The sequence below is a fragment of the Pan paniscus genome, chromosome 16 (assembly GCF_029289425.2).
Source record: "Pan paniscus chromosome 16, NHGRI_mPanPan1-v2.0_pri, whole genome shotgun sequence".
Taxonomy (NCBI): Eukaryota; Metazoa; Chordata; class Mammalia; order Primates; family Hominidae; genus Pan; species Pan paniscus.
In genome coordinates this window covers 5,562,050-5,576,242 of record NC_073265.2, presented here as the reverse complement: position 1 = coordinate 5,576,242, position 14,193 = coordinate 5,562,050, and the positions used below count along the sequence as shown (strand labels likewise).

At 50.2% G+C, this 14,193-nt stretch overlaps 1 protein-coding gene across 12 annotated transcripts in view; it reads right to left on the bottom strand.

Moving 5' to 3' along the window:
- Positions 1–14,193, bottom strand: part of APBA2 (amyloid beta precursor protein binding family A member 2) — a 232,934-nt gene that overhangs the window by 196,819 nt on the left and 21,922 nt on the right. The gene's annotated exons all lie outside the window — the stretch shown is intronic.

Genomic DNA, 14,193 nt, shown 5'->3' with positions numbered 1-14,193 from the left:
ATACAGAGCTTGTGGCATAGAGTATGCCACACCTAGTAGGCTGGGGGATGTTCTACCAAATACACTAAACAAACCCCTTGCAGAGAAAGGGTGATGGTGCCCACGTGCTGGTGCCCAGAGAAGCCATCAGATTAGCCAGTGACACTGTTTCTCCTTGAGATGCAGGTGGCCATCAGCGCTCAGCCAGCACCCCTTACTGATCAGCACCATCTGCCTGGACTTCACACAGAACTGAGCTGCAGAGATAGACGTCCTAGCTCTGCCACTGACATCCTGAGAAGACTATGTAACCTGCCTGTGCCTCAGTTTCCTTATCATGAAGGATGATGGCAGCACTGAGATATGGGGGTTCAGGCTCCAGCTCCAGCACCTGCTCCCAACCCCTCTCACCCTCATCTTCCTACCACATCAAACGAGGGAGCTGACACCCATTCCTTAAGAGGTTCCTCCAGCTTTAACATCCACGGCTGCTGCCTTTCAACTTGATACTTCCTCTAATCTATGTTTCCTGCCTGGGTGCAGGCCACCCAGCTGGAGGCCTCCTAAACCCAAACATTTATTCCCACCCCATGGGCCCACTCTGATACTGAAGCACAAGAAGGAGTAGTGTCCATTTTGGGGAAACCCAGGCCAAACCGCACCTGCCTGCTCCCACCATGGTGTGGGCATGAAAGGCACACCAAGAGCCAGGGACTCTAATGGGGCCCAGGGAGGCACAGTGCTGCATGACAAGACCATTGCCTCCAAGTCATGGCGTGCAAAGCACCTGAGGTCCTGGGCCTAGACCCTGCCCATGGCTGCCTTGCCCCATCACACCCCAAATCCCTGTGCCATCTGTGCCTCACCTCTTCTGTGCCCATGTTTAAATTTTTTGTTGCTGTTGTTCCTCTAGAATCTTCCTGGCAAACTCCTATTCATTCTTCAAAACCCAGCTGGTGCAGGCATCTCTGAATTCTAGGGGAAATCACACTCTTCTCAGCCCTGTCTTCTTTCTGCAGTCCTCACAATCATTCGTGACCACTTCTCCCATTCCCTCTCAGGCTCCTACCTGGCCCCGAGAGGGCACACAGTTTATAAACTGCACATGATGCTGCTGGCCAGTAAACCCTCAAAAGCAGCCTTAAAGAAGGAAGATAAATGAAAGCAAATGCAAAGGCTGAGGAGGGGCCTCTGCTGGGTGAGGAGGGAGCATCGGGCTGGGAGTCAAAGACATCGGGCTACAGAGGAAGCAAGCTGCCACAGAACATGCCACTGTCGCCACACGGAGCACCCACAGCCATGCTCAAGCCCATTCTTATCCCACGGACAAACGGGGCCTCCAGATGTTTCGGACTGAGGAGGGGGTTATCACATCAATATGGATCAGGATGACCTGGGGGAGCAGGGCTCATCTGGGAGCCCCCAGAAAGGACATGCGGAGGTTGCCCTCAGGGCCGAAAGTACACAGCCCTTCTGGGACAAGACAGCTGCAGGATGCTCACTGAGTCCCCGCTGCAGGGTGTGCTGATGAAGCTGTTCAGGAGACACAGGGAGACAGCTCCTCCCTGACCTCTGCCTCCTCTGGGAAGAACCAGCCCTGCATACTGAGCCAAAGAAAGCCTGGCCTGCCCAGCTGTGCCCCTGCCGGCCCCCACAGCACGCCACACTGCAAAACCACCGTTACCTGCCACGGGGCCGGGGGCTGCCACCTGCCACATGTTCCTGAAGCTAAGCATACAGCCGGTTTGACCCGGAGCAGAGGGGCAGTGATGCGGCACCCAGGAACCAGGGAGTCAGCGGTTGTTCATTCTCCCTCCATTCAACAACCGCGGGCGGGGCTCAGGCTCCTGGCTTTCTGTGTGTCGCAGTGCCCAGCAGATGACTCTCCCTGCAGGGCGTGTGTGGCATCCTGCCTCCTTCCCTTGACTCGGCCTCTCCCCCTGCCCACCCAGGTAAAAGGTTCGCAAGGAAGTGCAGAACACTCCAGCAACTCTCAGATAATCCCCACAATTGGCCGGGCGCAGTGGCTCACGCCTGTAATCCCAGCATTTTGGGAGGCCTAGGTGGGCGGATCACGAGGTCAGGAGATTGAGACCATCTTTGCTAACATGGTGAAACCTCGTTTCTACTAAAAAACGCAAAAAATTAGCCGGGCGTGGTGGCAGGCGCCTGTAGTCCCAGCTACTCGGGAGGCTGAGGCAGGAGAATGGCGTAAACCCCGGAGGCGGAGCTTGCAGTGAGCCGAGATCGCGCCACTGCACTCCAGCCTGGGTGACAGAGCGCGACTCCGTCTACAAAAATAATAATAATAATAATAATCCCCACAATTAACTGGCAAGCGGCCCTGCCCAGCCTCGCAGTGAGTGCGCGGGACAGGAACGTTCGCTCGGTGATGTGGGCAACAACCCCAAGCAGGACGCCAAGCGACCGGTCGCCCGCTCTCCAGCTGCCATGGCGACACCAGGCCCAGCAGTAGCCTCTGCAGCCCCCTCCAACCGGGATCCTGCATAGGCCCCGCTGCAACCACCCCCAGCCCCACCCCCACCCCCAGCCCCACCACACCCACACGCATCAGGCACTCCTTAAAAATACATCCCGCCCGAGTGTTCCCACAATGACGCGGACGCCAGGGGGCGACCAAAGGGAAGGCTGGTGGAGAAGAGCACCGGGATTCCTCCTTGCAGTGGGGGAAGCCATCTGCTTCACCTCTCCCACCTGGGAGTCCTGCTTCCTCCAAGGACAGGGACTCGGGGTCTGGAGGGGGCGTAGCGCATCAAGGCTGCTCCTGTGTCCCTCTCCCTTCAGGAGTGAGCCACGCCTCCTTTCCTGAGTTCTCCCTGTGTGCCAGTTGGCCAGGTGGCCATTCCAAAATAAAGAAGGGGCTTGGCTGCCGAGGGCAGTGGCCTGGGTTGAGACCCGGCTCTGTCACTGACCGGCTCCATGGCTCCAGGAACGCTTCTGAACCTCCCTGTGCCTTTTCCCTCACCCACGGAGACCGCAGGCAACGCTGCAAAACTCAAAGCAGACCACCTCAGCCTGCAGGCCTTCCCTTCCCGCCCAGCCTACGCCTCCCAAGTGCTCAGCAAACACTCGCGGTGATTCTTATCCCTATCTGGGCAGAATCCTCGGGGACCGACTGGGGGCAGCTTCCTTGCCCCATAGTGGCATCTAAGCAGCGGGCAGCTGAGCTGGGGTAGGCAGGTGAAAGGAGCAAGGGAGGCTGCTGAGACCAGAAAGGAGCAGAATGGGGCAGGGGCAGGATGCAGTGAGTGCTGCTCCCCAGAGACCAGCTGGCCCCCAGTACCCCTGCCCCACGCCACAGTAAGCCGGGGTGCAAAAGGATGTGACAAAAAGGTCTTCTCAAAACAGGAGTCAGCTAATAAGACAAAAAGCAACTAACGATCTACTAAAACAAAGACATGGTAGCTGAGTCATTCCACATTTGTCAAAACCCATAAAATATACAACATGAAGAGTGAACCCCAATATGTTTTAACTATGGGCTCCAGTTAATAATAATACTGCCCCATCAATGGTAACGAATGTACCACACCAATGTAAGATGTTAATAATGAGGAAACAGGGGAAATGGGGTGAGGGTGTACAGGAGAACTCCCTAAACTTTCTGCTCAATTTCTCCATAAACCTAAAACTGCTGGAAAAAAAAATTAAATCTATTAATTTTTTAATATGGTGGTTGATTCATTCAAAGGGCTAAATGTGAGAATGGGATACCATTAAATGGCCAGTGGGTAAAGGGAAGATGGGGCTACAGGATTCTCCCAGAATACAGTGCAAGCCAGACCCTAGGAAGGAGCCCTGGAGGGGAGCGGGTTTCTCCTGACGCTGGTGAGGGCCATCAGGCTCTGGGTACCATCTCAACCCCCCTCATCACAGTCCCTCTCTCTCCAAATTGAGGAGTGTTCATGAGAATTCTCAGGATTTTAGTTATTTACCATCTTTCCCCAGTACTGCTTTCCTGGGGGTTTGGAGGGAGGGCAGGGAGGATGGGAACAGGAAAGGAAACGTTAGTAACCATGCCACCCTTTGCCCTGGTCCCTGGCTTCTCCCAGGCTACCACATTTCCCACCTCATGGCCTCAGAGAGTCCCCCTCTCTCTATTCAGCTGTTGGCAGAGAATTGCTTTTTTGCTAGCTTTCCCTTTTTTTGAGAAGTGTATTTCTTTAGAATGAAGCCTTTCAGAAAGGCAATTCAGCATTCTCTATCAAAAATTTAAATAGGCATATCCTTGTGCCCAAAAACTCCATTTCCAGGAGGACTCACATGTATAAAAAATGATGTCTGAAGATTTTCATTGTCACAATCTTTTAAAAAACTGGAAACCTAAGTACCCATAAATAAGAGAATGGTTAAATAAATGACGACAGAGTTCACGTGCTGGAAGAGTCAACGGCGTTTTTAAAGAGGCAAGGCAACGCGCACTACAGTGAGGGATCTTACAGGCCTGTTTTTGAGGGAAAATGGTAAGTGAGCTACAGCGAGCACACGTGTGTAGATCCCAGTTACAGGTCCGTCAAGATGGCTAGAGAATACACACACTGCCCAGCCCATACACACACGCAAAGGCACACAGAAAGGGGAAACCCCCAAAAGGCTTGTCAGCCATGTCCTCTGGGGAGGGGAGCAGGGAGAGAGGTGGGAGAGGAGAGACAGGTGGGAGCAGAGGGGGCCTGGACATTTTACTTTATTAAAGATATGTGTACTGGTTGAGTGTTTCACCAAAACGCATCTAATATTCAGCAGCATTATAATCAAACCCACCTGTGTGCCTTTGAGGGTCTCCTCTTCTAGCTGGGGAGATGTCGGCACTGAGACAAAATGACCTGTGGGGAAAGGTAGACTGCAAGGGGAGGAAGCAGGACTTCCCAAATGGGCCGCCACTCTGGGCATCAGGAGAGGTGGCAAACAGGCTGGTCTCCCCCAGGAAGGCAGCCACGGGAGCGGAGGAGCCAGCCTCCCACAAGATCAGGACGTAAGCACGCCCCAGGGCACAGCCAGAGACACCCAAAACACAGGAGGCGGTGCTGACCCAAAGGAGGGCAGGACCGGGGAATGTGCCGGCCAGGACAGCCGGGGGTGCACAGGCGGGGGCAGTATTAATTTGGGGAAAACAATCATTCAGTTTCATTCGATGAGTAGTTGACGTGCAAATGTGTGTGGCGGGGGGGTGTGGTGTGCGTGTCAGATACAGAGTATGTGATGTGGTGGGTAGTGAGTGTGTGGTGTGTATGTGGTAACTGTGTAGTATGGTGTGGGTGTGTGGTGCATGTGTGTATGGTGGGGGGTGTCCTGGAGGGTGTGGTGTGTGGAGTGTGCTATGTATGGTGTGTGGTATGTGGTGTGTGTGATGTGAATGTGTTGTGTGTGTGGTGTGTGTGTGGAGTGTAATGTAGTGTGGAAGAGTTGAGTGTGTGTGTTTTGTGTGCATGGTGTAGTGTGTGTGGTATATGGTATGTATGGGGTGTGTGGTGTGTATGGGATGTGCATGGTGTGTGTATATATGCTATTGTGTGGTATGTGTATAGTGTGTGTGGTGTGTATAAGATGTCTGTGTGGAATGCGGTGTGTGGTATGGGTGCTGTGATATGTATATAGAGTATGGTGTGATGTGTGTATGGTGTCTATGGGGTGTGTGTGGTGTGTGGTATGTATGGAGGGGTGTGGTGTTTATGGGGTGTGTATGTATGGTATTATGTGGTGTGTGTGGTATGTGTGGTGTGTGTGGTATGTATAAGGTGTGTGTGGTGTGTATGGTATGTGTGTGGTGTGTATAGGGTGAATGTGTGGTGTGTGAGGTGGGCATGGTGTGTGTGAGGTGTGTGTGGTATGTGTGGCATGTGTTTGGTGTGTATGGGATATGTGTATGGTGTGTGGTGTGTGGTGTATATGGGGTATGTGTGTGGTGTGTGGTGTGTATGGGCTATGTGTGTGGTGTGTGGTATATATGGGGTATGTGTGTGGTGTGTGATATATATGGGGTATGTGTGGTGTGTGGTGTGTATGGGGTATGTGTGTGGTATATATGGGGTATGTGTGTGGTGTGTGGTGTGTATGGGGTATGTGTGTGGTGTGTGGTATATATGGGGTATGTGTGTGGTGTGTGGTATATATGGGGTATGTGTGGTGTGTGGTGTGTATGGGGTATGTGTGTGGTGTGTGGTATATATGGGGTATGTGTGTGGTGTGTGGTATATATGGGGTATGTGTGGTGTGTGGTGTGTATGGGCTATGTGTGTGGTGTGTGGTATATATGGGGTATGTGTGTGGTGTGTGGTATATATGGGGTATGTGTGGTGTGTGGTGTGTATGGGGTATGTGTGTGGTGTGTGGTGTGTATGGGGTATGTGTGGTGTGTGGTGTGTATGGGGTATGTGTATGGTGTGTGGTGTGCATAGGGTATGTGGTGTGTGTGAGGTGGGTATGATGTGTGTGGTGTGTGTGAGGTGGGTATAGTGTGTGTGTGATGTGTGTGTGGTCTATATGGGTTAAGTGTGTGGTGTGTGTGAGGTGGGTATGGTATGTTTGTGGTGTGTGGTGTGTGTGAGGTAGGCATGGTATGTGTGTGGTGTGTGTGGTGTGTGTGAGGTGGGTATGATATGTGTGTGGCATGTATGGGGTATGCGTGTGGTGTGTGTGAGGTGGGCATGGTATGTGTGTGGTGTGTATTATGCACACACATGCACACCTGTGCACTGCAGATAACAGGCAGGCCGGCAGCCCGGGACACACAGCGATGACGAGCTCAGCCAAGGCCAGGCTCAGTTGGGGAGTGGCCAGGCCCCCATCAGCTCAGAACCCTGAATGCACGAAGAGTCCAGGAGGAAAGAACGAGCTGTGTCCCCATCTCCACCCAAAGCAGCTCTCACAAAGGGGCTGATCAGGGTCGTGCAGCCCAGGAATCCTGGGGAAGATATTTTCTGTAACTTTTCCTGGGCAGGGGAGGTCTGGGGTGCACGGGCAGGACCAGTCCCTTATGGGCTGTGCAGCTGAGCGGGGCAGCAGGACCCGGGACATGCACTGCACGGGAGGAGGAGCAGCTTGTAGCACAGCCACCTGAGCTGCAATCTGGGTGGAATATCCAGCCGCACTCTCAGGCCCCATGGGCGTCACAGAAGAACAAAGGCACTCCAACAGGAAGCCATGTGCAAGATGGCCCCAAACCCCCAGCCATCCTTCAAACTTCTGCAATTCTGAATCCTTCATAGATGAAGGTCAAATAGACAGTATTTTTGTATATACAGATCTTCTTCCAAAACCTGCTTTCCCTTCAAAAGTCACCTAATACCATTATGCTCTCATACACCAGGCTCGGAGGTGAGCTGCTTCCCCAAGGTCTACACCGCAAAGCAGCCCCTGTGAGGGCCCCTGGGATGAGCAGGGGGAGCCTGACCACTCCCCTCTCCTCTCTCAACTGCAGCACTAATGGAAAGTGCAAGGAGAACATTTCTGACCCTTCCATTAGGAAACATGTTCGCAGAATTAAAAAGCAAATAAGTCATTTTCAGACTAGACGCAATAGAAGACTAAAATATTTTTTAAAAACCCAATGTTTCACCTCAAGGACTTCCACTTGGAGGGAGAAATAGCCTGCAGTTGGCATAATTATCCAGGGCCCCAGTGTTCCTAGAGGGGTGTGCGTGAGTGTACCCCACTGGCCCGCAGCCTGTCACTGCAGCCCAGGACAGGAGGCTCTAGGGAGGGGCCGAAGCTACTCATTGACCCAGATGTCAGACCAGAGCAAGGACTATTCATGAAATAGAATCTACCAAACTGGCTTCAAAGTCACCGAATACAATGAAAGAAACTCGGTGACTGTAAGCTACAACTAGTAGAATCTTTTTTAATTTAAATAAGTGCTAACATTCTAAAGACGGTGAGACCCACAAGTGGGGGCTCCCTTTGTCTCATGTGCTGCTATGGCACCAACCCCTAAGCCAGCACCAGCACATCCTGGGGCACCGCCAAGGATTTCCTGAATCCATTCAGACACTGCTGTGGAAAGACTGGAGGTCAGCAGACTGTCCCTTTCTACCTCCTGGTGGTGGACTACAGGAAGTAGACAGGCACAGATCCCAGGACAGCTTCCCAGGGAGTGGCTTGCAAACCTGGGCCCAGAGGATTGAAGTCAGAGACCCTAGGATCCTGGGGGAAGGGACAGGAGGTAGTACTGTGGCCTGACAGGTCCCGGAGCTGGAACAAGGCGGCAGGTGCAGTGGTGGGCACGGGCCACTGCTGAGCAGCCTGGTGGTCGCAGCAAGGTGTGAAAGGGCACCAGGCCTCCAGATGCTGCCCCGCCTGCTCCTCGAGCTACTGTGAGGACAAACCCAGCTGACAGATGGGAAGGCCCTGGTGTCACACACAATCAGCAAGGATCCCTGTATCAGGAGGGGTGGCACATGCTTTCACCTCAGCTACTGAGCAGCCTGACCCAAGCCAACCCCTTTTGGCCCAGAAGTTTTTGCACTCAATCCTTGCCCATCTACGACGGACACAAACTGTAGTGCAGACACATGCTGCTTTATATACGACAAAACGCAATGGTCCCTGCCCCAGATAGTGCAGATGCATGAAAATAACTAGAATATTAGAATGCAAGCTCCTTGGAGCAACAAAGCCCTCTGGCTTGCCCACCGCAGTGCCTAGCACACAGCAGGTATTCAACAGGTATTTGCTGAATGATGAATGAATGGATCAATGGATGTCTTTAGAACCTTTTCCTTATAAACATTTAAATGTGTGCTTTCAAAGTGAATATACAAACAAGGTACTCAAGGTATCTGCAAGTAAAACACCTAGGGAAAAAGAACAAAATAATCAAAATCAGGAGACATTAGGGTCCTCCTCTGACATCTCTGCAGCCTGGAGGATTGCTCAATAACAGTAGCGGGGTGCCTGCCAGAAATGAGGCCAGCTCCTCTCCTGCCTCCAGGGAACCTGAAGAGTAAAGAACAGACACAACCTCTGGAGGGTGCTGGGCTATGTCCCCAGGCCTAAGCTGTAACATCCTGTAACAACCAGGCAGCCATCAGGACTCCCCAGCCTGAACCCCGCTCACCCTGCTGCTCCAGGAGATAAGTAGCCAACAGCTAGAGCTTGGGGCTTTTATGAGCTCCTTGCCTTAGCAATGCTGTCTGGGACTGGATGTGATACCCAAATACAAGATCCAGTCCTGATCATCTCCCTTGCATATTCTAAAACTCCTCCTCAGTGAGGCCACAGTTTCTGCATTTCAGATTTCAAAGCACAAAAGGATAGATCTTTGAATAACCCACATGTCCTAATCCATAGTATATTCTCAGAAACACAAAGTCTCTCCTCTGGCCCTTCCTTGAAATGGCCTGACTCTTACATGTCACAAAATGGATGGGAAGTAGCATCTCCATGACCCAAAATATGAAAACTGGAAACACTTCCTGGTCTTCCAAATAGCAATAAAAATTATTTAATATAATTTCATGTTAAGCCCATTTAATAGAAGTCAAAATATCTCAAGCACGTATGCTATTAGAGGGAACTGATATGAAACTAAAAATTCAAACAGATACAGCAACATAAATAAAAATGAAAAAGTGAAAAAAAAATCACTTCATTGCTATATAGGATTTCCGAAGGTGATGCTCTTGAAATCGCTTTTAAAACAATATGTTCCAACTTCCCACTAATCCAAATTACTCTAGTGACGTCTGGCTTCAGCAGCTCACTGCAAATATGCAGCCTCATTATTTTACTTGGAATGGTAATAGCGAGGAAGCATCTATTTCCATCCCTCCATCACTAAGGCTAACATAAACCTATAATCTGCACTGAAACTGTTCCACTTCTGATTAGAATCAGAAACACTTCCAGATGGGCTCAGCACAGCCAAAGGGGGACTGTCCTACAAGGCCACGGTGTAGGGGTGGCAAAGGAATCATGGCAGCAACTACCTTTTGTTTTTTAAAATGTGAAACATTTCTGAATGGCTTAAGCAACATCTATTTAATTTAAAAGCTCTATTGAGATGAACAAAGAAAAAGAACACATGCTCAGCTCCAGAGACATGTAAATGAGATTGGGGGACAGAAGGAAGTGCATTAATTCCCTCCACGACCCCTGAAGAGCAGCAGTGGGTCTGAGCATCCTATCTCCAGGAAGCAGGCCAGCAGGCAAGCCAGCTGCCATCTCGTTCACCCTGTGCGAACCACAGGCTCCGTCCCCAAAAGCAGGCAAATGACTATCTTATTTGTTCAGGGGAAGCAAAATGGTCCAGGGTTGGTAGCCGAGTTTTCTTCCCAACAAGACCTAACCGCTGTCATCTTTCTCTGGGACCCAGCCTCCCTGAATAGAGTGAAAGGCGGCCAGCAGAACCCAAACTGTTCTGCCATAGGCTCCTCCCCACAAAGCACAGCTCAGTGCAACAGAGTCCCCAAATCCAAGATGCAGAATCCACAAAGAGAAAACCTTCTGCTCCAGAAGGTACTTACAGGAAGTCAAAATAGTCAAAATTAAAATCACATCTTCTTATGGTTCTTTTTTCTAACACAATCCATTATTTCTTACTGCAAAACCTAGAAGATGTTTACTATTTATAACCAGAAATAGTTTCTCATAAAACAACCATAAAATGTAAATTATTCAGTGACCCATCTCTCTGGAAAAGAATAACACCGTATGAAATTGAGGTACTGCCCCAAAAATCAAGACAATGGGCCCTGAAACTCTAAATATTTGAATTTTTAAATAACTTCATATCAAGCCCATTTAACAGAAACTATGTCAAGCAGACACACTATTAGAACTGATATGAAAATAAAATTTCAAACTGACACGGCTGTATCAAAAAGAAATGAAAAGAGAAAAATCTCTTCATTGCCTTTTAGGATTTCCAAAGATGATGTTAAGCCCAGACATGGTTCTGATCTCCAGGAAAGCAATTGCTGTGGTACAAAAGGACAAAGGTTAAAAGAGAACGGTGGGAGCTGTCTTTCCCAACTAACCCAGGCAGTGTGACACAGAGGCTTTCGGCACAGCCCAGGGTGCCCAGGACTGAAAACTCCTTCACCATCCCCTCCATGGGTGGGAAATACTCGGATCTTCATTCCTGTGACACAAGACCTTGAAGGTTGCTGAAAAATGCTGGTCCCATCTGACTGGGGCAGCATTTTCATTTATTGCACACCATTAAGATTTTGGCAGGAATCATTGTGCTAGATACCATTATCCCACCAATCACTGAGCACTTTTCATTTCCTGCCCCTGGTGCTGTTGGATACCTTACGGCAAGCTGCCGTCCCTGCCCACCCACCTGAGGACAGAAACCTCCAACCCTGCTTTGCCAGGAAAACTGATCAGCGTGTCTGACAGATGGTCAGTCCTTTGCTGTACATGGCCCTAAAAAAAGGAGACAATTCTTTTACTCAGACCAAAGTAAGCAAATGCTGAAAGGGCTTATAATGAAACATCACATTCCCCAATCTGGACTTCCCCACTCCGCTGGCCATCCTTGTCATTATTTCTGATTTTAATTCTACCAGTGGCTGTTTTCCACCTCTCTAAATAATGTTTAAACTCTCTTTCTGGGTATACCAACTTCGGATAATATTTATTGGCATCCCATTATGAGAGGTGAGTTTTGCAAGCCACGACCTCCCCAGCTCTGGTACAAGTGACCAGAGGATCGCACCAGCTACTGCAGTCACGCAGAGGGGCTTTCCATTCTTAGCAAGAGCACTGGGATAAAAGAGATCCTTCTAAGAGCTTCCACCTAACTCTGGGAACACAGAAGCATCCTTTAGAAGCCCTGTGGTCACACAGCCTTCAGGATGGATACAGGCTCTTTTCTTAGCTTTACAAAGCCCCGGATAGGCTGGCACTAACATGGCATGTTGCTGCTGCACTTTGGGGGCAGGAACTGGCTCCTGCTCCAGTTTGCATCCTCTGTGCCCAGCACCTGTGCCCAGCACCCAGCTCGATGCAGGATGAGTAGGTAGCTTTGGCCTGTCCACCCAACCCTCACAGAGGCGACCAAGATGAAGTCCTCATTGGCTTCTTGGATTCTTTCTACTGTGTGAGATATTCTCGATGTCTGAGGGATGAACCACAAACAAAACATGGTCTATCCATACAATGGGGGCAGTAGTCAGCCCTAAGAAGGAAGGAAGTTCTAACGCACGCTACAACACAGATGGGCCTTGAGGACGTCACGCGAAGTGAAAGAAGCCAGTTGGAAAAAGATAAATGATTGTATGATTCCACTCACACGTGGCACCTGGAATCATCAAATTCACAGAGACAGAAAGTAGAATGGTAGTTGCTGGGCGCGGTGGCTCAAGCCTGTAATCCCAGCACTTTGGGAGGCCGAGGCGGGCAGATCACGAGGTCAGGAGATTGAGACCATCCTGGCTAACACGGTGAAACCCCATCTCTACTAAAAATACAAAAAAAAAATTAGCCAGGCATGGTGGCGGGCGCCTGTAGCCCCAGCTACTTGGGAGGCTGAGGTAGGAGAATGGCGTGAACCTAGCAGGCGGAGCTTGCTGTGAGCCGAGATTGCACCACTGCACTCCAGCCTGGGCAACAGAGCAAGACAGTGTCTCAAAAAAAAAAAAAAAAAAAGGAAGCAAAATGGTGGCTGCCGGGGGCTGGGGGAGGTGGAAGGAGGAGTTAGTGTTTAATGGACACAGAATTTCAGATTGCAAGATGAAGAAAGTTCTGGAGATGGATGATGGTGATGGTTGCACAACACTGAGTGTATTTAATGCCACAGAATCATATACTTAAAAGTATTTCAGGTGGTAAATGTCATGTTATGTGTTATTTATCACAATTTTTAAAAACTAGAAATATTAAGATATCTTTGATGTCAGATGCCAGGAGAGCGGTGTCAGGCATCTCACCAGCCGATTCTCTCAGAATGTTTCCTCTATTGTGTAACCAGGAGCCTGAGGTATCCCAAAGAAAAGCCCCAGTGTAAAATCAACAATAACCTCAGTGGGCCTGGTGCAGTGGCTCACGCCTGTAATCCCAGCACTTTGACAGGCGGAGGCAGGCGGATCACGAGGTCAGGAGATCGAGACCATCTGGCTAACATGGTGAAACCCCATCTCCACTAAAAATACAAAAAATTAGCTGGGCATGGTGGCAGGCGCCTGTAGTCCCAGGTACTTGGGAGGCTGAGGCAGGAGAATGGCGTGAACCTGGGAGGCGGAGCTTGCAGTGAGCCGAGATTGCGCCACTGTACTCCAGCCTGGGCGACAGAGCAAGACTCTGTCTCAAAAAAAAAAAAAAAACAAGAAAACAAAACAAACAAAAACAACAATAACCTCAGTGGAGTGGCTCCATCAGGGAGTGACAGGGGCATGACTTACTATTGGAGGACAAGGCAGGAGTCAGGGAAGATGGCCCACGCCTGCTTTGAACTGTAAGGAGCATGCAAAACCTCTTATCCAGGCCCACAGGGCTGCCCTGTCTACAGCACAAACAGCTCAGGGACAACGGCTCGGGAAAACCCCAGGGTCCAGCCAGGTCACGGGCACAGGCCTGCACTCACGGGGTACTTGACAGAGGACAGAGGTGCCCTGCAAATGCGTAAGAGGATATTTTCACCAATGGTAAAGTGGATTTTTAAATAACACTAAGGTTTTTAAACAGATTTTAGAAACGAAAGGGTTCCCCCTGTATATGTCAAGAACCTGAGTTTCTTTCTGAAACTTGGGCAGGCCCCTTTAAGTTGGTTCAAATAGAAAATACACCAGCAGCGGCCACTCCCGTGGGGAAAGGCAGACTTTATGGCTGAAAGGGTCGCCCAAGCGCTCCTAGTTTTCAGCATCACACAGAGTGGCTCAGGTGCCCATTCATTTTATGAGTCAGCCCAGGGAGAGTCCCCACAGATTCGGAGTCATATCTATGATGGGACGCAAGCTCTACACTTCCCAAGCATTGATCCTGAGGTTGATCAGTCCTGAGCATTGATGTCTGCAAAAACAAATCACTTAGGTGCAGAGACACCGCAACGACCATCCCGCTGGGGGCTCCCGCCTGATTCCTTCCACATCCTGGCCAACAGCTCTGGCCAACTGGGGAGCCCACGGACAGCTGCTCTGCCTGGCTCCTGCTGAAAGGATGATTCTAGTCAAAGGAATATAGAAGAAAGGTTAGGGGGAAAATGAAAAAAGGAGAGGAATGAAGAGGTAATGGCCCTTTAAGATAACAAAG